This window comes from Mustela lutreola, chromosome 10, assembly GCF_030435805.1.
Source record: "Mustela lutreola isolate mMusLut2 chromosome 10, mMusLut2.pri, whole genome shotgun sequence".
NCBI lineage: Eukaryota > Metazoa > Chordata > Mammalia > Carnivora > Mustelidae > Mustela > Mustela lutreola.
This window is the reverse complement of record NC_081299.1, coordinates 65,377,075-65,394,974: the sequence shown is the minus strand read 5'-3', so window position 1 is coordinate 65,394,974 and position 17,900 is coordinate 65,377,075. Positions and strand designations below refer to the sequence as shown.

The following is a 17,900-nucleotide window of genomic DNA, read 5'->3' as shown; positions in this document are numbered from 1 at the left end:
AGGAACCACACCCTTGTCATTAGAATAAGAGAATACAAGGGAAACACAAAAATAAGAAAATGATGTATGTGAGTCCACCTTATCTCCTTTTGAAGGTCAGCCCCCTGAGGTTAGGAAATAATTCTTCTTGATATTTCTTTTGGTACCAATTTCCTGCATAGGCAAGTGAATTCACACACACACACACACACACACACACACACACACACACACACACGATGAAAAGCTTTCTTGCTGTTCCCTTTATTTTTAGTGTCTTTTGGTAAAACTACCTTCAAAAAAGTAATGGATAAATGAGCAAGGATAATTACAGAGGGTGAGGAAGTAGCACTTTACAAGCCCCTCCATCTCCAAGCCTGAGACAGGCCACCAGGAAAGTATCCAAGCTCACATTTAAAATGAAGAGTTCGGGCTCACAAGGGGGTAAGTTGTCCGTGGTACACAACTAATAACTGGCAAAACCAGGTTTCATATTCACTGATGAGCACCTAGAATTCAGCGTTTGTATACTGCCAAGTGAGTGCAGAGTTTTTGACAATGGAGTTAATAGCCTGAATGGGAAAAACAAACAAACAAACAAAACACTGTTATCATCTTGAAATATAATAAAGCGAGGCACCTGGGGGGCTCAGTGGGTTAAGGAACTGCCTTCGGCTCAGGTCATGATCCCAGGGTCCTGGGATCGAGTCCTGCATCAGGCTCCCTGCTCATCAGAGAGCCTGCTTCTCCCTCTGCCGGCCGCTCCCCCTGCTTGTGCTCTCGCTCTCTCTCCCTCTTTCTCTCTGTCAAATAAAGAAAGAAATTCTTTTTAAAAGTAAATAAATAAATACATAAATACACAAATAAAAGAAATCTAATAAGCTAGTATAGTCAAAAGTTCCTTTTGGCCAAAAGGCAATCTTAGGAAAGCATCCATAAAACTTCTAGTTTTAAGCAACACAACATTCTGGTGAGTCCTGTGTAATAAATTACCTACAAAATGTGTACATAATGAAGCAACTTGTTTTATAAGGTTACTTCAAACAAACTAGTAAAGAATTGGAGGACTGGACTAATTTTCTATTGCTGTGTAATAAATGACCACAAGCCTTGCAGCTTAAAAAAAATAAAAAGCCACTTATTAATGCACAGTTTGGTACACCAGAAGCCCAGCATGGCATGGCTGGGTTCTCCACTGCTGTTGTTACAAGACTGAAATCAAGGTGTTGGTCACCTTATCTGGGGCTCTGAGGAAAACGCCACTTCCAAGCTTATTTTTGTTGTTAGAAGAATTCACTTTCTTGCAGTTAGAGGACTGAAGCCATTTTCTGGATAGCTGATGCCAATCCAGAGAAGACTCACTACATTTAAATGATTATGTGAGGAGGTTAGGCCCACCTGGATAATCTCCTTTTCTCAAGTAGGCTGTGCCCTATAACATAACCTAATCAGAGGAGTAAAATTCAGCAAATTCCACCTGGGGAATTAGGCGGAACATATAGAGTAGGGGCGGGGGTAAAAAGTCTTGGAGGCCACCCTAGGATTCTGGTAGGAAGTGAAAGAGATTGAAAATAGTATGCCTGATATGTTGAACAAAATAAATCAAACACAAACCTAACATATACTGTTAGGTTTTGTTTATATGAAGTTCAAACTCAGCAAAACTAATCAGTGTTGCCAGATAAAGTCAAGAGAGTGGTGACCCTTAGGGTCAAAGAGGGATAGGTACAACAGTATATTGGGAAAAGGATTTATTCAACAAGTACACATTGGATGCCTATCAAGCACTAAATAAAGGGAATTCCATAGCAGTCAAGACAAGGCCTCTGTCCTCAAATAGCTTAAAAATCTATCAGGGAAGGGGTACCTGGATGGCTCAGTGGTGGGGCATGCAACACTTGATCTCGGGGTCATGAGTTTCAGCCCTATGTTGAGGATAGAAATTACTTAAAAAATAAAATATTTAGGGATGCCTGGGTGGCTCAGTTGGTTAAGTGTCTGCCTTTGGCTCAGGTCATGATCCCAGAGTCCTGGGATCAAGTCCAGCATCCAGCTCCTTGCTCAGAAGGGAGCCTGCTTTTCCCTCTGCGTGTGTGTTCTCTCTCTCTCTCTCTCACTCTCTCTCTGACAAATAAATTTTTAAAATCTTTAAAATAATAATCAAGGCAAAACAGAGACTAATAGCCTGGAAACTAATAAATAAATATTTACCATGCATGGTGATAAGCCTCACATGTGGGAAAGGAGGGGGCACTCAGAGAACATACATCAGGGGGACCCAAACTAGTTTAGGAGGTCAAGAAGTAACATTTAAACAGATACCTGGAAGAATTTAGGTAGACAAAGCTGGGGAATAGTTGACTTGGTGATGCTGATTTACTGTGGACTGATCATCACTTACCTGTAAGATGTGACTACTTGGAGGCCATGTAGTCTCTGTCTCCATCATTATGAGAACAGTGTGGAACAATGGAGGCACTAATACCACTTGAAACTGCCCTGACCAAACAACATCTTTGATGCTAGAACATTATCAGTTCTGGACATTCTTCCACCGAATACTGACAAACTAGAGAGTGACCTGAAGGTAACCACCACCACAACATAGAAGCTTGGATCAGTATGGAAGGAGTACAGTAGAATGGCACAGCAGCTGCACGCTCAGGCTCTGGGATCAGACAGCTGGGTTGTAATCCTAACTCCATCAGTTGCTGTGTGTGTCCTCAGCCCTAACTTTCTGTGAGCCTCAGTTTCCTCATCTCTAAAATAGGGACAATAATCCAAAACTGCTAGGAAGTAACTAAAGAGTAGCTCCTTTAAGAAATACAAATGTATTTAGGTGGAAGATGAATTAGACTTGTTCTGTTTAAGTATGGTACTGGTAGATTTGGGGGAGGGGGTTAAAGATTTTATGTATTCATTTGAGAGAAAGAGCACAGACACTGCGCAGGGGGAAAGGCAGAGGGGGAGGGAAGGGGCCGGGACAGAGAAGGAAGCACAGAGGAACAAGCAGACTCTGCTCTGAGCACGGAGCTCAGCGTGAAGCTTGATCCCACACCCCCAATGCCACAACCAAACCTGGGACAAAACGAAGAGTCAGATGCTCAAACACCATAGTTTGGCTATTGTGGACATTGCTGCTATAAACATTCGGGTGCACGTGCCCCTTCGGATCACTACGTTTGTATCTTTAGGGTAAATACCCAATAGTGAAATTGCTGGGTCATAGGGCAGTTCTATTTTCAACATTTTGAGGAACCTCCATGCTGTTTTCCAGAGTGGTTGCACAAAGCTTGCATTCCCACTAACAGTGTAGGAGGGTTCCCCTTTCTCCACATCCTTACCAGCATCTGTCATTTCCTGACTTGTTGATTTTAGCCATTCTGACTGGTGTGAGGGGATATCTCATTGTGGTTTTGATTTGTATTTCCCTGATGCCGAGTGATATGGAGCACTTTTTCACGTGTCTGTTGGCCATCTGGATGTCTTCTTTGCAGAAATGTCTGTTCATGTCCTCTGCCCATTTCTTGATTGGATTATTTGTTCTTTGGGTGTTGAATTTGCTAAGTTCTTTATAGATTTTGGACACTAGACCTTTATCTGATATGTCGTTTGCAAATATCTTCTCCTATTCTATCAGTTGTCTTTTGATTTTGTTAACTGTTTCCTTTGCTGTGCAAAAGCTTTTGATCTTGATGAAATCCCAATACTTCATTTTTGCCCTTGCTTCCCTTGCTTTTGGTGATGTTCCTAGGAAGATGTTGCTGCGGCTGAGGTCGAAGAGGTTGCTGCCTGTGTTCTCCTCAACAGATGAATGGATAAAGAAGATGTGGTATATATACACAATGGAATACCATGCAGCCATCAAAATAAATGAAATCTTGCCATTTGCGACAACATGGATGGAACTAGAGCGTATCATGCTTAGTGAAATAAGTCAAGCGGAGAAAAACAACTATCATATGATCTCCCTGATATAAGGAAGTGGTGATGCAACATGGGGGCTTAAGTGGGTAGGAGAAGAATCAATGAAACAAGATGGGATTGGGAGGGAGACAAACCATAAGTGACTCTTAATCACACAAAACAAACTGAGGGTTGCTGGGGGGAGGGGGGTTGGGAGAAGGGGGGTGGGGTTATGGACATTGTGGGGGGGTGTGCTTTGGTGAGTGCTGTGGGGTGTGTGGACCTGGCGATTCATGGACCTGTACCCCTGGGGATAAAAATATATGTTTATAAAAAATTTTTAAAAAATCAATGCAGATGCTCAAACACCTGAGCCTCCCAGGCACCACTTGTGCTGGTAAATTTTTTTTTTAATATTTTACTTATTTATTTGACAGACAGAGATTACAAATAGGCAGAGAGGCAGGCAGAGAGAGAGGGAGAAGCAGACTCCTCGCTGAGCAGAGAGCCCAAGGCAGGGCTCGATCCCAGGACCCTGAGATCATGACCTGAGCCGAAGACAGAGGCTTAATGACTGAGCCACCCAGGTGCCCTATGCTGGTAGATTTTGAATGCAGGTGAGAAAGAACTCTTCTGCCACTCTCTGACACACCAGCCATACCCAACTGTCATTGCCCAAGCACACAAAACTCCCTTAAATACCCGTACAGTCTCCCATCTTGTTCTTTCCTCTGGCATGTTCTACCCACCCTTGTTTGCTTGAAGAGTTTCTTTTCACCCTCCACAATCTCAAGCATTGCCTTGCTGATGAAGATTTTCCCGGGTGCACAAAACAGGACTGGGTGATCACTTGTCCATGCTCTCACAGCTTTATAGTGAGAGCTATAGTAACATGCATCCTATACCATGACTGTTTATTCACACGTTTATTTCTCATTGTTATGAGCCTCTTGAGGGGTAAGACCATGCACAGCACTTGGTACACGGTAGACAGTAAAATTGTTCACTGGATAAACTGAGTGAATACTGTCGCCTTAGGAGGCAAGGAATTCCTGCCGCCAGTAATATTTAAACCAGATAAGACAACTGCAGATGTACAGACAGGACTGGAGTGTCTGACACTCACCTTGCAAGGCACTACATAGGACCCTCCAAACCTGAGAGTCGTTGGTGCTTGGTGAAGAAAACTAAATCGCAAGAGCACAGAGAGGAAAGAGTTTTATGTCGGGCAAGAGGTAGAGCACATACCTCTCTTTGCCTGAGCCGGAGAGGACAGGACACAGACAGGACTGCAGCAAGAAAGCGATGACACGCCCGAAAGAGGACAGGAAAAGTCTCAAGAAAGGTCCTACTTAAGAGGAGTGGACAAGGTAAAGTACCCACCTCGAGATGATAATGCTTGCAGAACCTCGTAACATCAGACAACTATTTCCACCCATGGTTCCAAAAGGGCAAGGGGAAGCGAGTGGATTTACCACAACACTATAAAAGTGCAGTGATTTGACACGAGTTGTGGCCTACGCAGAGGAACGGGACTCGGTCTCTGCCACAATCAAGCAAACGCAGGAAGAGAGAGGTGGGGTGGGGGGATAAATATCCACGCATCCCAACCCCCTACAATATCCTGCCGGCGTCAGCCAACAGCCAGACCCAACAAAAAGCCAGACAGCAAGCAAGTGTGACGGAGGCAATCTGCTGAAGTCAGCCTCCTGAACCCCAGAGCAGGACAGACAACGAGTAGCAGACTAATGGCATAAACATCATTTGGTGAGCCCTCAAGAGCCGCCATGAAGTCTGGGGCTCGAGGATGACATGATCCAGGCTCCTTCTAGGATGGGAAAGCTGGTGGCTGTAATCAGAATGAACTCTGAATCGGGAGAGGAAGATGGAGGCCGGGAAACAAACTAGGCCATCACTGAGATGGTTGGAGGAAGAGGGGAGGAGCCTAATTAAGCAAGGGGATGCACTCAGTGTTCAGAGCAGCCTCTTGGGAGGCTCCTGATTCTCTAGCAGATTGTACAATCCCTGAGATATGTACCCTCATTGTAAGTGGCCCACCAAGTCACAGAGGTGGAAAAGAAAGTCTCCAAACTGAGATTTCCACCTTTCAGTCTCCTCCTGGTGTCCACTTTCTCCCTTTTCCTTAGTGTCTGTGTGAACTGGGCAGGGCCAGAGGAAAGTAGCCTCGGTGACTGCAGGTCCCAGAACAGAGGGCAGCAACCGAGTTTCTTGGCATAAAAGTCCGAAGCAATGAATAGAGGTCATAGGAAGAAATCCCTGCTTGATTATCCGTCACCACACCCCCAAGACTGTGACATCTTAACACTTTACTGGCTACCCACCCTCTCCTCACACCTTGACCAAACCCAATCCTTCCTGCCTTCTCCCTTCCAAAAGCTGTCTTCCGTGGGCCCCACCTCGAAGGGACTCATTCCCAGATGTTACATTCAAAATTACCCAGCAACATTTTCTACAACTGGATCAGCACAGAGAGGACTGGAAGAAGCTTCATGTTCACTCTGTGAAGCCTTCTCTTTCTCCATGAGCAGATTCCAGTTCCTTCCAGCGGCCTGTCCCTCCTCTCTGACCCAGCATACATCACACCAGGTCAGCACCCTGCCAAGGTGGGAGCAGCCACAATAGGGTCCTGATATGTCCATTCACTGGCTGGATTAGAAATGACTCTGGCTTTATTCTTTGTTTTCTGTTTTATGTTCAAAGAGTATGAAACTCTTTTTTTACTTGTATTAGTACGCAGAGTTTCCTAAAATAAAAAGAGCAGGATTATTTGAGTCCTTAGCTGTTTTCTGAGACACTACGCCACAAGGCCTCACTGGATTGGGATTCACCTCGTTTCTTCACTGTCTCAGTAGAAGCTTAGCGGCGCTGAGAGGATTACTGACAATACCGTATCACGGAGCACTTGGAGAGACTTTAAAGATTAGTTCTTCTCTCAACAAACTCCAGGCTTTTCAAAATCAAACTGTGGAAGGAAGGGACATCTGCCAAAGAAAAAGGCTGATTTCCCACGCACTTAGAAGCTTTTCCCCTACTGGCCTATTACCATATTATCACCAGCAACATGAATCAACAAATCCTGATAAATGGTTTCTATTCTCAGACTGAAGATTTAAAATTATACAAAGCAGCAACGTGTGTGTGTGTGTGTGTGTGTGTGTGTGTGTGTGTGTCAGAGAGACAGAGACTATGCTCCCTATTCACACAAACACACACACACACACATATGCACACTGATTCTTTCTAACTTGTCCTAAAGCAATCCTGTTTATATTAGAAACTGCATTTGAGTTGGTATTCTTAGAGCAAATGAAGTGTTCATGAGACTCTCCCCACTTCCCCCTTCCCACCAGTATGTCCACTCCCAAGGACAGCAGGAACACCAATCAGTTCATTCATTAGCTTTGCTTGGACTCAGATGTCCCTCAGTGGAAAATAGCAAGGCCAACTGAAGGCAAGAAATCAGCTGGAACCCAATGGTTGCCCCTGAAACAGTAAATAACATTCTGTGGATTCAACAATTCATTTTGTTGATGAATCCAGGACAGTTATTTATCTCACCACAAATCTGTCTTTGTTTTCAGACATCTTTTTAAGAACCAATTTTAATGACACTTTCTTTAATCCTCCTTCTATTTGTACTCAGGTCTGTTTTCTATACTAAGAGCTACACAAATAAATTCCTGGAATCATTACCCTGATGCACTCTAAATCTCTTTTATTTGACTACGTGGGTTTTTTTTTTTTCCTGACTTTCAAACAGACACACTACAGTTGCCTTCCTGATGGAGCCCAGTGCAGAAAGGGGAGATGTGGCCCAAAGAGGGCCAAGAGATAGAACTATCCTCAGGGGTGGATGGGAGACCTGGCCACAGGGAAGAGGGAGGGGCTAGGGCTGCATGGATTGAAGTGCTACAACCATCAAGCAGGTATCTAGCTCCTCTTTCGTTCATCTTCTGATGGGTGGCTTTTGACTGCTGGCTTAACTTTCAGAAAGCACCCCACTTTTCCAAGCCTCATGGACCAGCTCCTACATTTGCATCTTATTTTCTCTAGCAAAAAGGAGAGGAATCAGTGCCAGAAAGCTCTGAGAATCAGGGAGAGTATGTAAAAGGCTCTTTTTTTATCCCTCAATGGAACATAAGTTCTCTGAAGACAGAAGCAGAGGAGAGGTGGTTCATTAGGAACTATTAATGTACTAAGATTAACCAATCAGAGGAGCTTCAACAGAGCCTAGATTTGCTGAGGAGGAGAAGAATATAAGAGGGGTCTGGACTTTTTTGGTGCTCAATAAAACATCGTTATGTTTTGCTTTGTTTTTCAAAGAAACCTCATTTTCCTGGCTGCGATATGAAATATTTCATTTTCTCGGCCTGTGTTAAGCAGTTCAGCTTATGGCTATAAGTGGTCTCTGGCTTTTGTCATTAGAATGAGTTGCCCAAGTGCACAGCACTCAACGATGATGTCCTCAAACGATTATAAGCAAAATTCTTTCCTTCTTCATTCAAGTAAACAGGTCTGGAGTAACTTCTGAATCTGGCATGGGTAAGGGTGTTTGCTCAGATCACTTCGCAAGTAGTTATCTAAAGCAATCTCATTCTCTTACCCTACCAATTAATAATGGTATATACTTCAAAATAAGCTGGTGAGGGGCTCACCTATGTGATCTATACATCTTGAACAAGGAAAACTAACTGGTATCAAGGCCTGTGAGAAAAGCCATATGGCACAGCAGTGATGCACACTGACTTGGATGTTTACCTGGATTCAGCTCCTATATCTGCCACTTTTTAGGGCATGCAGGACAAACAGTTTAACCTAGGTGTTATGCATGCAAAAGGCCTGAACAAACACTTAGCACATGGTAAGTATTATACTAAGTATTAGGTATGGTTATTAAAGCAAGAAGACTCTGGCTTTCAGGGCTCCAAGCCACCACTAAGAGGACTGCAGGATTCAAGCCCAAGCTTTCCTCCTACTGAAGTGGCTGAGTCATTTCCTATGCCATTCACCAGCCCCTGCTGAGGTTGCCCTGTCTTGCCAGTGAGGCCACCACACTAACAATGAATGCCCTCCCCCACTGCCCTCTCCAACCTCTGGATGCTACCCTCCCAGTCTCTTGCATTGATCCTATTATTCTCCCAAATATAAGGGAGGATTCTCTTTCCACACTTGCTGCATCTCTTCATCAGACTAAATGTGATCTTGCCTTCTCCATTTTCTTAGCAAATCACCCATGAATGGTAGTTGCATCAAATAACTTGATAGAAGCTATAACATGGGCAATGTCAGAAAACATTTGAATGGCAGCTTAAATAACCTGTTCAAAAAGTCTTTTCCCATTGATAAAAATTACTCTTCCAGAGAAGTTGTGAAGGTATCTCCATCTCCCTCTATAAATCAGTATCATTATACTTTATGTGTGCACCCTCACACATACACAGCAACACACATACACAAGTATACACATGTGCACACTCCACCTTGCTGGAGAATTCAAGTCTCCTTTTCTTGAGGACCAATCAACAATTCCAGATTCTTTGTGCAATATTCTCAAGGGCACCTATCATGTTCACATGATATTGTGTGTCTATCTGATCAATTAAGTTGTTGGAAGTTATTAATTAACGTAGTGATATTTAACATACAATCTTATGTACCTTTCTTTATTATTTAAAATATACTCTTGTTATCACTAAGATGAAGAATTTCTGCAAAGCTGAATAGCTGCTGACAAAAACAGAGTATGAGACAGAGCTTTCAAAGTGGAGCAGATTTCACTCAATAAACAGTTGTAGGACACATGTGTCAGGCACTGTTCAGAGTTGGGAATACAGAATGGAAGAAAATGGACAGAAACTATTCCCTGTGGAGCTCATACTACAGTGTAGGGAAGCAGAAAATGAACAACTAAATTAATAAAATTCAAAATATAGAGTATGTCTGATAGTGAAATGTGCTATAGAGAAAAATCAAGTAAGGAATGGAAAGAAACAGAGACGTGGTGAGTGATGGTTTCTCAAGATAAAGCAGAAAAACCCATGTTACTCCATCAATATCAACTCCCCTTGCTCTCAATCCACAAGGGAAAGCAAGAGACCACACCATTAATGCTCAGTAACTATTTTTTTGAATGTGTGACATGCCTCCAAAGAAAACCAAAATCTCAGAAAATAAAGCACACTTTATGCACCCGTTTCAACTGGGTAGAATTAGTAGCTGGTACTTTTAAACACTCAATACACAGTTGTTGCATAACTCAGTGGCCCAGCAAGTAAGTGAAAGGATTGCGGGCTTTCAGGAAGAGTGATCACAGCTCCACCTACAGAGTGAGGCAGCTCTGTACAGAGACTGCAACATCTATAGTAAGAATAGCATGTGCTCGTTTGCTCACCGTACGTGGCATTCCTCTAAGCATTTTATATTGATCATCTCATTTGAACCTTTCCACAATATTGGAGATCCAGGGGAGGAAGTGTCCAGTAAAGAACCTGTAAAAGCCTTCTCTGTTGAGTGGTGCCCTTCCCTATGGAGAAGTGCATCCTTATCAGTCAACAAGTTGGGCCCTGAGTAGACTTCAGAGCAGTGACTCTGATTACCAATCATTCAGGAGCTCTTCAAATTACCAAACACGAATGTTCACATCTTTCTACTCAGCTGCCAGCTCTTCTTAGCAAACCACTGATTCTAATAACTCTCCAGTCCAGACTCAGAACATCCTGTCTTTCCTCTATCAGTCATTCTACTGGTGGTATTCAGCACTCACTGTATCCAAAGCTCTAGAAGCAATAAGAGGCTCCACATGTGCATTTACAAACAGACCAAGAAAGAAGGCTTAACGTTTTAAAGTAAAAGCAAGCAAGCAAAGTAATGCACTTGCCCTGGGGAGGACACAACAGGTGCAGGAAAGGACTGAAGACTGATTCATATCTTTGGAGGCTAATTTTGATTCCCAAGAGGATAGCCACTGAAGGAGGGAGGACAGGGCGGTACCTGCAGGTCGGCAGCTTCACTTCGCTGGGAAAAGAGCTACGTGGAACGATGTTCTGGCTGCACAAAAGAACACTCCGAAAACAAGCCACAGTGTAAGCCTCAGCAGCAGCTGCTTGCCAAGTACAGGCCAGCCCCAGACAAGACTATAGAACCCATGCCTGCATGCTGGCTCCCATCTTGATATTTAAGAGCTGAAAATCAGTGCTGCTTTACAAGAAGTCAGAGCTACTGAAAATCCAAACTATAATCAAGAGAGAGAAGCTCTGATTTACTGGGAAAAACAAATTGCTACAAAAGCAGTGATGTAACCAGTTCTGGAAACAGTACCCATTTCATCCTTGTTTCCAGTGTTTTAAAAGGAAAAAGGCAGCACTTTCGTGGGGACGTGGAGGCAATAGTGTAGACACAAAATCGAACAGAACTGGAGGGAGGGGACCTCATGCCCCTGTGCCAGATGTGGTCCCGGTTCAATGCTAATCTGACCCTGTTGCTCTCCTACTTAAACCGTACAGCAGCCTCCCATTCCCTTTTAATTAAAGCCCAAACTCCTTCACCTGGCCCATAGAGACTCACAAAATCTGGTCTTCTTCGTGGCTTTCTCTCCCTGTGCCTCTTCCCTGCATCCATTCTGAACTTGTCATGGGTCCTCACAGGTGCCTCCATCCCCGCAGCCACTGGCTCGTTGTATGGGAACACTCTTCTCCTTCCTCTCCCCATCTTCATCTGAGTGGCACCTGCTCATTCTTCAGACCTCTCCTTCAATATCATTTCCTTGAAGAGGCGTTCCTTACCCTCCTCTAGGTTAGATCCCTTGCTCTGTTAAAATCCCCACATTTCCTCTCCTGTAATACTCACCAACTTTGTGATTGGTACTTATTAATCAGTCTTCCCTGCTAACTAGACACCTGTTGAAGTGTTCATAAAACACCTGTTAAATTAATCAGTAGATTGAATTGAAACAAAAATTTTGGGGGTTTTTTTGTTTGTTTGTTTTGTTTGTTTGTTTGTTTGTTTGTTTTGCTGGTGCCATTGTTTATTTCTTGAGGAAGCTTCCAACGTTATTAATCAGTGTAATTTAAAGGTTCATGGGTGATTGCCAGTGTTACCGGTTTGCATTATGGGTTTGTTTGGGTTTTTTTAAGATTTATTTATTATTTTAAAGAAGGGGAGGAGCAAAGGGAGACAGAGAATCTTAAGCAGGCTCTTCCCCCAGCACAGAGGGGCTGGATCTCACGACCCTGAGATCCTGACCTGAGCTAAAATCAGGAGTTAACCCACGGCGCCACCGATGCTCCCGGGAAATAGCATGTTTCAAAAGTCAGTAGATAGGGAGTGAAGAAGATATCCAGGAATCCAGTCTTCTAAATATGATTAACCAGATAGCAATTTGAATGCTAAATAGTCTAAGCATCCTTCACTATTTTCACAACTTGGCAAGAGTTAAAATATAAACCAGCAGTTCTTTGGAACTACTATTCTCTGTCTCATCTGGGAAAACCACAGGCATCTCTTTCCCTCTCCCGCAAGCTAGCACAGCCATGGGGGCCCTTGGCCTGGTGTCCCCTGCGGCCCATGCTGCTCCCTAGGTCCAACCTTAGGTCCTTCTTTCTCCCTGAATACTTAAATGAAAGGGAAAAAAAATACATTAAGCAATATCTCAAGAGAGAAGAAAAAGGAAAATTCCAGCAGTTTAGACTTTATGACCATCCCATACCTTTCCCCCAAAAACATTCTAAATAACTACTTTCCTACCTACTCTTTCCCTTGCACCCAGGAAATACTATTATTCCTCTAATTTATTCTAAAATTCATTCATTCAGTAAACATTTATAAAGCTATTTCTGTGTACCTCACATTGACTCTAAAATTTCTGTTGTTTTCAACATTTTGCATTTGATGATTTATGAGTCGCCTATTTAAAAAATGCAGAAATAAGCATTTTTTTCTTTATTTTGGGGGTAAAAAATTAGTAATCATAAATATACTTCATGTAACCTTAAGGAAAAAAGTTATGAATCTTTGAGTTGATAGCAATAGAGAAACTGAACTAAATTGTCTTAAACTTCATGATTTCATTGGCTCACAAGTTTTTTTTTTTAAGATTTTATTCATTTATTTGACAGACAGAAATCACAAGTAGACAGAGAGGCAAGCAGAGAGAGAGAGGAGGAAGCAGGCTCCCTGCTGAGCAGAGAGCCCAATGTGGGGCTTGATCCCAGAACCCTGGGATCATGACCTGAGCCGAAGACAGAGGTTTTAACCCACTGAGCCACCCAGGCGCCCCAGCTTACAAGTTTTTTAAAAGATCAAATGCTGTTGCAGGCCTGGTTTGACCCAAAACTTCATATAGTAACCGGACTCTGGCTCCTTTGGGATTCTCTGGGCTCTGCTCAACTTCCCTCACGGTAGCAGTTATTCGAGATCTCGCTTCTCCCACAACCCCAGCAGAGGGGAAGCTCTTCACCACCTCTCAAAAAAGAAAAAGGAAGCTACTTCCTGGGAGCCCCCACTGAAAAGAATTTTTGCACTTCTCAGTGGCCTGAATTTGGCTAGTTGCCCATCCTAGAACAACCTCACGCAGGAAATGGTACACACTTGTTGGCTTAAGCCTGTCAAGATCCACCTCTGGAGCCAGAAATGGTGTCCATTCTATGCTGGCTGCATAGCTAAGCAAAGTAAAACATATCCCTGAAGGGGAATATATATGTGCGTAGAAATGAAAAATAAATACCAAAGAGCAATCAACAAATGTGCCTCCCACAGGTGAATCAACTTTTCCAAAGCAGCACCCAAGATGTTCCTACTCATAAGAAAAAATATGTCATCACTCCTATGTAGCTTATAGAATCCCCAATTCTTAGAAATAGAAAGAATTATAGGGGACACCTGGGTGGCTCAGTTGGTTAAGCAGCTGCCTTCAGGTCAGGTCATGATTCCAGGGTCCTGGGATGGAGCCCTGCATCAGTCTCCCTGCTCAGTAGAGAGCCTGCTTCTCTCTCTTCCTCTGCCTGCCACTCTGCTTACTTGTGCTCTCTCTCTCTGTGTCAAATAAGGTAAATAAAATCTTTTTTAAAATTTTTAAAATTAAAAATAAAAGAAAGAATTATAGAAATATAATATAACTTATCTCTCATATTTATCTCCCTCATACTATAGCAGTTAAGGCTGGGAAAAGTGAAGTACACTACCCCAGGTTACACATCTAGTTAATGCCATTGAAAGGAACATAAACCAGGTGTTTTTATTTTTGATCCAACATTCCTCCTCATATGTCAATATGACACAATCCAGGCAAAATCAGACCATATGATATGTCATTTCTGTTATTCTCTAAACACAGAGTTTATTTGCAGAGAGTATGTTTGTTGGGTTTATGAGGAAGGGTTAGGTAAGAAAGAATGGAAAAAGAGAACAATTTTAATTACTTTTTTGTTTCAACTCAACAACTTTCTAGCACATTTATTGACCCAAAAACAACAAAAAAAAATTTTTTATAGCTGAGAAAATGTAACACTAGGACTTTGGTAAAAAGAATCCAGTGCTCACTTCAGCAGCACATATATTAAAATTGGAACAATACAGAGATCAGCAGGACCACTGCACAACCATGACACACAAATTTGTAAAGTGTTCCATGTTTCCTTTTTTTTTAAGCATTTCCATATTTAAAAAAAAAAAAAAAAAAGAATCCACGTAACAAAAGCAATTGGGCTTGTAAATCTTGATCCTAAAACCAAATACCATTTGTGGAAAAGACAAGTTGCTGGCTCTGTTCTCAAAACTCAGTGTGGTTTGAGACCTGCCAGGTAATGTTCCTTTGTAATGGCTTTGACATGAGGAGGAACTCTTCAAGGTAAAGGGAAAGAGCTCATGCTGGTCAGTTGTTAAAAATCACAGAGCAACTGGTCCTCTGGAGCCTGTGAATTCTCCTCCAGATCACAGAACTGCATTTCATTTTCAGGGCAGGCCAGCTAGCAAGAACCAGCTGTGGGAGTGGGGAGAATAAATAACAGACAACCAAAAGTGCACTCCTAGAAGCTGGTAAATCTATTGTAGCAGTCACACAGTGACTCCAGTAGTCTCCAGTGTGGAGAACCTTTTCAAGAGCAAACAGCTCACTCAGAGGGTACTTGTCTTAAAATGTTATTTACCATTAGTACCTCAGCAGTAATTCATTTAATTCAAGTTTTGCTCACTCTGCTGCCCTGCCCAGATTGCCCCAGCCTCTCTGTCTCCTCCAGAGCTCTCTGTCTCCTCCAGAATGTGGAATGCAGTCCAAAATTCAACTTCTATTTAGAAGTTGAATTGTGTGATTCTACCCCTTAAAACACTTTGGCAAATCCAAATGTTTCCAGAATAAACCTTGTCTTGTAAATATGATCCACAAGGTCCAGAACCCACTACCCATGATCCGTGCTGTGCTCTCACCTACCAGACCTCTGACAACACCTCCCAAGATATCTTCATTTTTATTCCTTCCTACCTCTGTTCTGGCTGTTTTCTTCACTTGGAAAGCCCTTCAATGTCTTGACTATAGAGCACATGTTGACCAGTTGTTTAGTCCCAGGGAAAGATTCTCTCCTCTCAAACTCCCTAGATAATTTCCCCCTTCAACATCTCCTATAACATTGTAATTGGGTGGTTCTTTTTTTAATTCTTGGTCTCCTCCAGAGCGAGGACTATATTTTATTCACCACTGTGTTGTTAAGCCATTTCACAGAGTAGACACCCAACTAATGATTGTTGAGTTGGATTGAAGTGAGTCATTTAATGTCTAACTTACCTTCAAAGCAGAATCACCTATTTTGTGCTAAGCCCTATATTAAGTAAAAAAGAAATATAGATAAAGAAGTTATGAACACAACCTTCAGGGAGACCACAGCCTAGCTGGGAGGGTGGGAAGTAAACAGGCAACCCTGTTGTAAATCCTCTAATAGATCTTGCCCAATTCCCAGTCTTTCTGCTTAATTTCTTGTCTTTGGGATTCTTTTTGCCTTGATTCTTATTCCAGAAACCTCAACTCTCTTTCTAGACTAAGATCTTACGATTTTACTGCCAGGACAAAAGCCTTGTTCCCAGATTCCTTTTCCATGTAACCAGTCCTTCTGTAAGCAACTCTTCACTGATTGAGGAGAAGGTAAATTCTTCACAGGGTCAGTGATCTTTTGTATCAGAACTCTCCAATTTGGTTCTCAATCTAGCATTTAATATGAATTATCCACTCCTCTTTAACCTTAAAGTATACAAGATCCTCTGGGTGTCCTATTTTAAATGGATATTCTCCAGTATCCATCCCCCAGATATTCTAGTTATCTCTATTGTAATTTCTCCAGATGATTTTGAGAAGATGGTACAGAGAATTTGAAAAACATTGTCCTAAGATCCACGTATATGCTTATGTTTTGCAATCATCTACACTGTCTGTATCTCACCACACCACTATAATTTTGGATCCTATAAACTTTCAATGACAGGGCTAATTCCCTAAGTCTCCTACAAAAGAAGTGCAATGTAGACAGCAGAAAATCTACTGTGCATGACTGTCTGCTTTGACTTTTGTATATTATAATCTCCAGAGTCCCCATCACTGGGCACTCTTACATACTGGGACATCTTAGATGTTTTAGGCTATAAGTTACGTGACATCTATTGCCTTTGATTTCAAAGGCAATAGAAACACAAGAAAAAATAAACAGTGGGACTACATTAAACTAAGCTTTTGCAAGCAAAGGAAACCATCACAAGAAGGAAACCTACTGAATAGAAGATATTTGCTGATCATATATCCATATCTAATAAGGAAATAATATCCAAAATCTACAAAGAACTCATACAACTAAATAACAACAACAAGAAAAAAAAATCCAATTTAAAATGGGCAGGAGGTCTGACTAGACATTTTTCCAGAGAAGATATACAGATGGCCAATAGGCACATAAAACTATGCTCAACACCACTACTCACTAGGGAAATACAAATCAAAACCACAATGAGATATCACCTTACACTTATCAGAATGGCTATTATCAAAAAGACAAGAAGTAACAAGTGTTGGTGGAGGATGTGGAAGGGAACTCTTGTGCACTGTTGGTGAGAATGTAATTCGGTGCAACCACTATGGAAAAGAGTATCGTTTCCTCAAAAAATTAAAAATAGAGCTACTATACAATTTGGCAATTCCACTTCTGGGTATATATCTGAGGAAAACAAAAACACTAAAGACATATGCACCCCTAGTTCTTTGCAGCATTATTTACAATAACCAAGATATGGAAACAACTTAAGTATCCATTGATGGATGAATGGATAAAGATAGATATAGATATAGATATAGATACACACACACACACACACACACAGTGGAATGTTACTACTCGGCCATAAAAAAATAATAAAATCTTGACATTTGCAACAACCTGAATTGACTTTGAGGGTGTTATGTTAAATGAAATAAGTCAGAGAGAGTGAGACAAGTATCACATTATTTCATTTACATTGTGGTGACTATTTTGCAATACATACAAATGTTGAATTACTATGTTGTACATCTGAAACAATATAATTCTATGTCAATTATACCTCAATAAATAAAAAAGAAATAAATTTATAATAAAGGTAAACTCCTGAGGAACTAACATTGCCAGAAAAGTTTAGAAGAGATACTAGAATTTGTACTGAATTCTCAGGGGGGAAAAGGAGGGGTTTTAACCATCATAATAATATTTCCCATTTATTGGGAACCAGTTATGTCCCAGACACTGTACTAACTATATTACATATTTTTCTTCTAATCCTCACAACCATCCTTTGAAGAAACTGAGGCACAAGGAAGGCCAGAAACTTTCCTAAATTGACACAGCCAGAAAGTCAAAGAGTTAGACAATTCAGGTTGATCTCCAAGTCCATAGTCTTTCTACTATCATATATCAAGGAAATAATTATCGCCACATCCTCAATTTCACCAGGGTTATTAATAGAGCAATCACTTGGAAATTTCCAAGAGG

General features: G+C 41.8%; 1 non-coding gene across 1 annotated transcript; it reads left to right on the top strand.

Annotated features, from left to right (window-relative positions):
* Positions 1–14,434: 14,434 nt before the first annotated feature.
* Positions 14,435–14,538, top strand: LOC131810643 (U6 spliceosomal RNA). The gene has a single exon (XR_009345642.1). It is a non-coding gene; the product is annotated as a U6 spliceosomal RNA (small nuclear RNA).
* The last annotated feature ends 3,362 nt before the right edge of the window (positions 14,539–17,900 follow it).